Source organism: Diplotaxodon limnothrissa, linkage group LG17 (genome assembly GCF_057381915.1).
Source record: "Diplotaxodon limnothrissa isolate DT_005_m linkage group LG17, D_limnothrissa_male_GT1.1, whole genome shotgun sequence".
Taxonomy (NCBI): domain Eukaryota; kingdom Metazoa; phylum Chordata; class Actinopteri; order Cichliformes; family Cichlidae; genus Diplotaxodon; species Diplotaxodon limnothrissa.
In genome coordinates this window covers 14,431,508-14,437,788 of record NC_140612.1, presented here as the reverse complement: position 1 = coordinate 14,437,788, position 6,281 = coordinate 14,431,508, and the positions used below count along the sequence as shown (strand labels likewise).

The following is a 6,281-nucleotide window of genomic DNA, read 5'->3' as shown; positions in this document are numbered from 1 at the left end:
GGGCAGCAGCCTAAGCTTAAGATAATGGACCGGAATGGAGGATAAATGGACACTTTACATATTACTTAATGTTTACTGTGTGGTGATAAAAAAAAAATGGTAGTAAACACAAGCTAAACTAAAAAAATTAATTGCGCTTCCTTAACCCTTTATCCCCAATAATGTTACGCAGGATAACTGGTAGGTCTGGTAGGTTTTTTCCTCTACTGTATACTATATGAATGTAATCAAGGATTAATAACAGAAAGAAAAAAGAAATTGAAATTTTGCCATTTTTACTAAAGGCAATCAAAATGTACATGAATAAAATATTTAAATTAGTCAATTCAAATTAATAACTCTAAAACACTGAACAAAATTAAGTATTTGACCCTGTGGTTTATTTTCGGACATCTCTTTTCTTCTAAAAGTCCAGGCGTGTTGGGCCCCTGGCAGAGCTCAGGTTTGACGAGACAGGTTTGGAAAAACCTGTCGCTGGCGACTTTTTGGGGGCTAAAGGGTTAAAATAAATAGGAATTGGCCAAAATTTGTATAAACTATGAAATAGCAGAACAAAAGTAAAAAAAAAAATCTTTATCTGTTATCAGAATCAAATATTTGATTAGAATAAAAAATTTAACTTTCTGGAAGATTTCTCGTTACATCTGTCATAAAAGTAACAACATCTCAGAAAAGAAACATGATAGCAACAGAAAAATATGATAGCAGTGTGATGTGATGGTCCCTGGCCAGATTTTTACACATATTATAAGCCCTGTGACACAAAAACCACAGAACTCTGACACGCACAGACTGTTTTCCTTCGTGCTAATGAAGAAAAATGCTGGTCTGGTATGTAAAAGGGAATTTATTCTTCCAGGACCTGAAGCTCCGTAATGCAGCCCTCCAACAGCCAAACCTATCTGTTCTCTGATTGTCTTGATGCATGCTCAATCATCCAGGTAAGTAAATCTCCAAAAGTTGATTCTGTTCATCTGGACGTAGCGCTTGCAGCATTTTCTCCCACTGAAAATGCTACGTCCAGATGAACAGAATCAACTTCTGGAGATGTTCTCTGATTGGATTGTTTAATTGGTGATTGACATGAAATTGACCAATCAGCTGAAAGGAAGAAAAATAGGGTCAAAATTTGGATGTGTAAGTATAAATCCACACACAGCCAGGAAAGCCGAGCGCAGAGTTGTTTGTAGCACCAATTCAGCCAGAGTGGAGCCAGATGGATTTTCCATCCATCCACACTGTAAAGTCTATAGACCAGCAAGTGATAAATTAACAGTGTTGTTGGTATTTTCTAAAACAGTTGTATGCAATAGGAATTGCTGTTTATAGTCCTCCTGTATATCTGCATGTTCCCTCCCAATTAAAACCTGTGATAATGGAGATTCAAATTCATGTCATACCTATACCAACAGTTATCAAGTATCCAGATCGACCTTTACTGATGTGCTCTGTCAGTGCGCCCCAGGGCAGCTGTGGCTACAATGTAGCTTGCCATCGCCAGTGTGTGATTGTGTGTGTGAATGGGTGAATGACTGAATGTAGTGTGAAGCGCTTTGGGGTCCTTAGGGACTAGAAAAGCGCTATAAAAATGCAGGCCATTTACCATTTAAAGGAAAATTGTTATTTCCATGTATTTTCCTGTTCTGCCTTCAACTTTGAGGACTTCCCCCCACATTTCTAGTTGTGACAGTGCACCTACAACAAAAAAAATCTGCTGTGATTTACATTTGTTGAAAGAGCAATTTTGTAAAATAGTCTATTTTTGTATGCACAGTTTACAAATCTGTCCTGTACAGCATGGACTGATTGCATGCTAAAAAGTTGTTGCTTAAAAATAAAACAATACATTTTTAATTAATAACATCAGCAGAAAGCCTTGTTATTAATTAGATGTACAATTTCTATAGAATACGAAACAACTCAGTTCATTTTTGATCATATCAATACCAGCATATTACACAACTAGTGATGGGATTTTCGTCTCTTTTTAGAAAGCCGGCTCTTTCGGCTCCCAACCGGCTCTTCAGGTTGTTTTGTTGCTTTAATTAATTTATTATTAACAACAATATAAAATTATGAACAAAAGGAATTACTAATGTAAAAAAAGAAACGTGGTTTTATTTATATATGTTTATATATAAATATATATGGTGGCCCCTAGAGACAAAGCATGTACAAACTCCAAAACCCATTTCTAGCGTCAACTGAACTTCCAAAACAGAGCTATCTAGATCACTTAATTTACACAATTGAAATCATATGTGTATTTTTTGTGTATTTATACACAAGCACTCATATATATTCATAAAAAATTCCAAAAGCTGTTCATTTACCTGTTACTACCACACACCAAATCCGGTCGTTGGTACTTCCTGGCTTGTGTAGCCACTAGGTAACAAAATCTCAACACTGTGCCTAGCATCCTGGAGCACTTCTGTTGTGTTTTGTACGTGCTTTGGAGTTTGTACGTGCTATGGAGTTTTTACGTGTTTTGGGGTTTGTACGTGCTTTGTCTCTAGCAGCCACCGTAAATATACTTTTATTTATTCTCTCCACATAAAATGTAATAAATAAATCATATAATACAAAAAAAACAACTATTTACATTTCAACTTTTAACTATTTAAATTTTCAGCTTTTTCCTTTTAAACAAATTTAAAGTGAAACAACACAAAACACTGCAAACCACAACACAATTAAATATAAATTATAATATGAAAACAAACAGAAGATGCACATTCTCTGTCATATGGGCCTGCATGAATAAACTTTCTGAATCCTTTATCATCCGCAATTGAAAATAGTTGTGGATGATTACTATACCTTTCTAATGTGACGTTGTTGTCCCTGGCTCTCTTTCTCTCTCTCTCCCTCCTGCTCTGTTACTGTGCTACTGCGTGTGTAACAACCGCCCCTCCCCCCTCTTCCCAGCGCAAAGCACAAGGCTCGCTTGCAGAGTGAAGCGGAAAAAAAGTGCGAGAGAGCGGGTGAGAGAGAGAGAAAAAACACGCTTGTGTCATTCACTTCAAAGAGCCGTTTCGTTTTGACCAACACATCACTAACAACCATGATGAAAAACGCTCATCTGCTTCCATCACCATCAGCTGATTAACATTGAGCTGCTGCAGTCAACACCATCAAACTAATTTAGTGTTTAATGTTATGTTATGTTATTGAATGCTTTTATTTTTAAATCTTTACCAGCGCTTAAAGACTGTAGATGTTCACACCTGGTGTTAGAAAACCGAGCTCACTGCAGTATTTTTTTTTATAACAGGAAATTTAAATTTTTATTGGTTACCGTGTTTATTACCACTTTTATCAGTAATGTACTTCCTATAAAATATGGATTTGATAAGTTACCGGTTTATTGAAATCAGCTAGTGAACACATCGATCACTTTATTGAACTACACGCCTTACACTCTTGTGAGCTCTGGTTACTAACAGCAGGTGTGAATGTTTGGAGTCCAAAACGCAGATAAAGATTAGAATAACAAGGCAATGTAAAATCAGTTTAATGCAGTTGACAGTAGCAGCTCAGATGGAAATCAGCCAATTGTGAGGAGAGCAGAGGACCAAAACTGTCAGAGTTGTGGGTCAAGTGAAGAGAACACTGTTGGCATTATTGTTAGCATAAAAGATGAAAATTAAATAAATGTTAAATTTTAAAATAGATCATTGCCTCCTGTGCCTAAATAAATATATATACTTAATACCAATAAAAAAAAAGGATGCCCCAAAGACCATCACTTTTCAAAAATAATAATAATAATAATAATAAGTAATACAAATAATATGAAAGTTACTTACATGTCAAAGATGGTGCTTGTGATCTTGAAGAATCTAAACGTGATAAGGAAATGAAAGAAAGTGCATGAGAAAATACAAACATTTTTGTTTTTTCCCAGGATAATTCAATATAAAAGATTCTCTTACTAATGCACAAAATGAACAGTGTAATTAAAAGTTTGAAAGGCACTACATGTGTTTATATGATAAACTGACTAATTCAAGCAGCAAACACTAGCAGTGCAAAAATGTATCTAACTAGCTGACAGACTTTAAAGTCACAGGAAGATATATCAAAATGGTGACTTATGCCAGAACAAATGACTTGACAGACATAAATCCTAAATTCCTTTAAGTAAAAAAGGAATTACTTTTTTATAAGTGGTCCCTAGTGGTTTTCAAATTATTACATGGCTTGTTAATTTTTTATTAAATTATTAAGAAGCCAGATGAGTTCAAAACATTTACAAATGACTATAAAGCACTATCCAAACTTCAAATCAAGTGGCAAAATCTCCAAATTAAAAGTACTCGCAAACTATAAAAATTTTATTATACTTAAAAATATGCAAAAACTAATTTAGTGGAATTTTTACCTGCTCAAGAATACATTGAACATGCAATATTTAATTGAAAAGAACAAAATTTGTGTACTTTTAGAAAGGATTATTAAATATTTGGGGATACTAGACATAAAGAGGGTCTCGTACATTTACGGGCATCTAATTTCCTGGATTTAATGGTTTAAAAGTTTAATAGGTCTTTGAAGTTGATAATAAAATTGAGTCCATTATTAGCAAAAAGAATTTAAAAAAAAAAAGAGCAAAAAAATGCTTAATATATAATAATTGTTTTAAACTTAAGCTTTGTAATTGTAGCAGATTTCATTATGTCTGTAATTTTTTATTTAGCCCCACAGTAGTAAAAGCCATAAATGGGAGTTAGATTTATTACTAGTATTTTACACAGCATTCAGCTATAATAACATGTTCTGCATTTTCCTACTTCACCATCTGATCTGAACAGCTGCACTCTCTTAATTAATTAATGACCTAACATTTCTCAGTAACCAATAACTAGATGGAACAGCACAGTATCTAAGAGAGTGATCAGACAGTGTTTGAGCTAAAGACGCTGTGTGTTTCTTTTGGGGGCTTTTTACACACTGATCCACCACCGTTTTCCCATAGTACAATGCATATCTGGTAACATTACCGTATTCAGATCAGAAAACCGTTTCAGCTGCAGGCATCTACTCCTGTAATTTAAACAATCACCTTGCTACACTGCACATGAATATTACGTAACATGGTATGACTAGCTCATGTTCAGACATTTAAGATACTGTTCAGCCATTTTGTTTACTGGGTAGTGCATAATGGCCGAGTTAGCTGAGCAGGAATCCACTAAAGCCAAAAAAATAATATAAATTTTTTAAATTAATTACAAAAACCTTATAGGAAAACCCAAGAAACAGTTGCAGAAGCACAGAAAAAAACTGCCGTGTACGTTATAGTGTGTAAATTCAAAAACTGTATAGAGAGAATGGTGCAATGAAAACAGAATAAGATAAGATGAACTTTATTGAGTAGAATATAGGCAGTAAGAGTTTTTTAATTAACTTTAAATTATGTTTGCCAAAGACAATGCAGCAAATTAACCCAGTTCTACCTGCTAGCTAAAGATGTTATGCTTCTCCCCCTTATACCGTTTAGGACGACTATAGAAAGTTACTAAAATAACCATTGATGAAAACGTATCAAACTTTAAGTATTTACCTTTGTCATAGTTTTCGATTCTTTGGTATCCTTTTGTCCTCCACGTTCTTAAACACCAGGGAGAGAAAAGGCGCAACAGACGAAAGACCGCGAAGACTAGACGCTAGGCGGTGTAATCTGCTCCTCCCTCTTTTTAAACGAGCCAATAGGAGCTGCTCACATTAAAAACAACTTTATTTAAAAAGTCGTTTTACACCTGATACAAAAATTTTAAAAGTCAAACAATGCACAAGTTTAAAAGAACAATTTTATTTTTAAAAGTTTTTTAAGCATAGGGATGGTTAATATGTTTTAAAAAGTAATATATAATATTTATCAAAAAGTGTCACCCAAATCAACATCATAATAAAAATATAATTAATAAAAATATAATAATGATAAGAAGAAGAATAACAGTTTACCTAAAAGCTCTTCTAACATTAGACTGGTTTTGAAAAGTTTCAATAGTGTCAATACACCATAAGGACAAGGGAGTTTCACAGTTGAAGTGTGACTGCTTGAAAGACCCCATTCCCTCTCCTTTCCACTAGTTCAAAGAAAATATAAATTATTTCTGGTTATATAATTTGAGGGCACAAGTTTGAAGAGTAACATTTTAACAGATCGGTAATATACTTCAGGAGCTTTACTGGATCTGATTAACCAAAACTTCCATCTTCCATGTAACTAACTGTCTTTTCTCTAATACAGTAGAGTGTGTCTGATCTACTAA

General features: G+C 34.1%; 1 long non-coding RNA gene across 1 annotated transcript in view; it reads right to left on the bottom strand.

Annotated features, from left to right (window-relative positions):
- LOC146614731 (uncharacterized) overlaps positions 1-5,661 on the bottom strand; it is a 6,958-nt gene extending 1,297 nt beyond the window's left edge. Inside the window, exons 1-2 of the long non-coding RNA XR_014906999.1 lie at positions 5,570-5,661; positions 3,813-3,845 (exon numbers count right to left, since the gene is read on the bottom strand). This is a non-coding gene — a long non-coding RNA (uncharacterized LOC146614731). The remainder of the gene's footprint in view (positions 1-3,812; positions 3,846-5,569) is intronic.
- Positions 5,662-6,281: the final 620 nt, after the last annotated feature.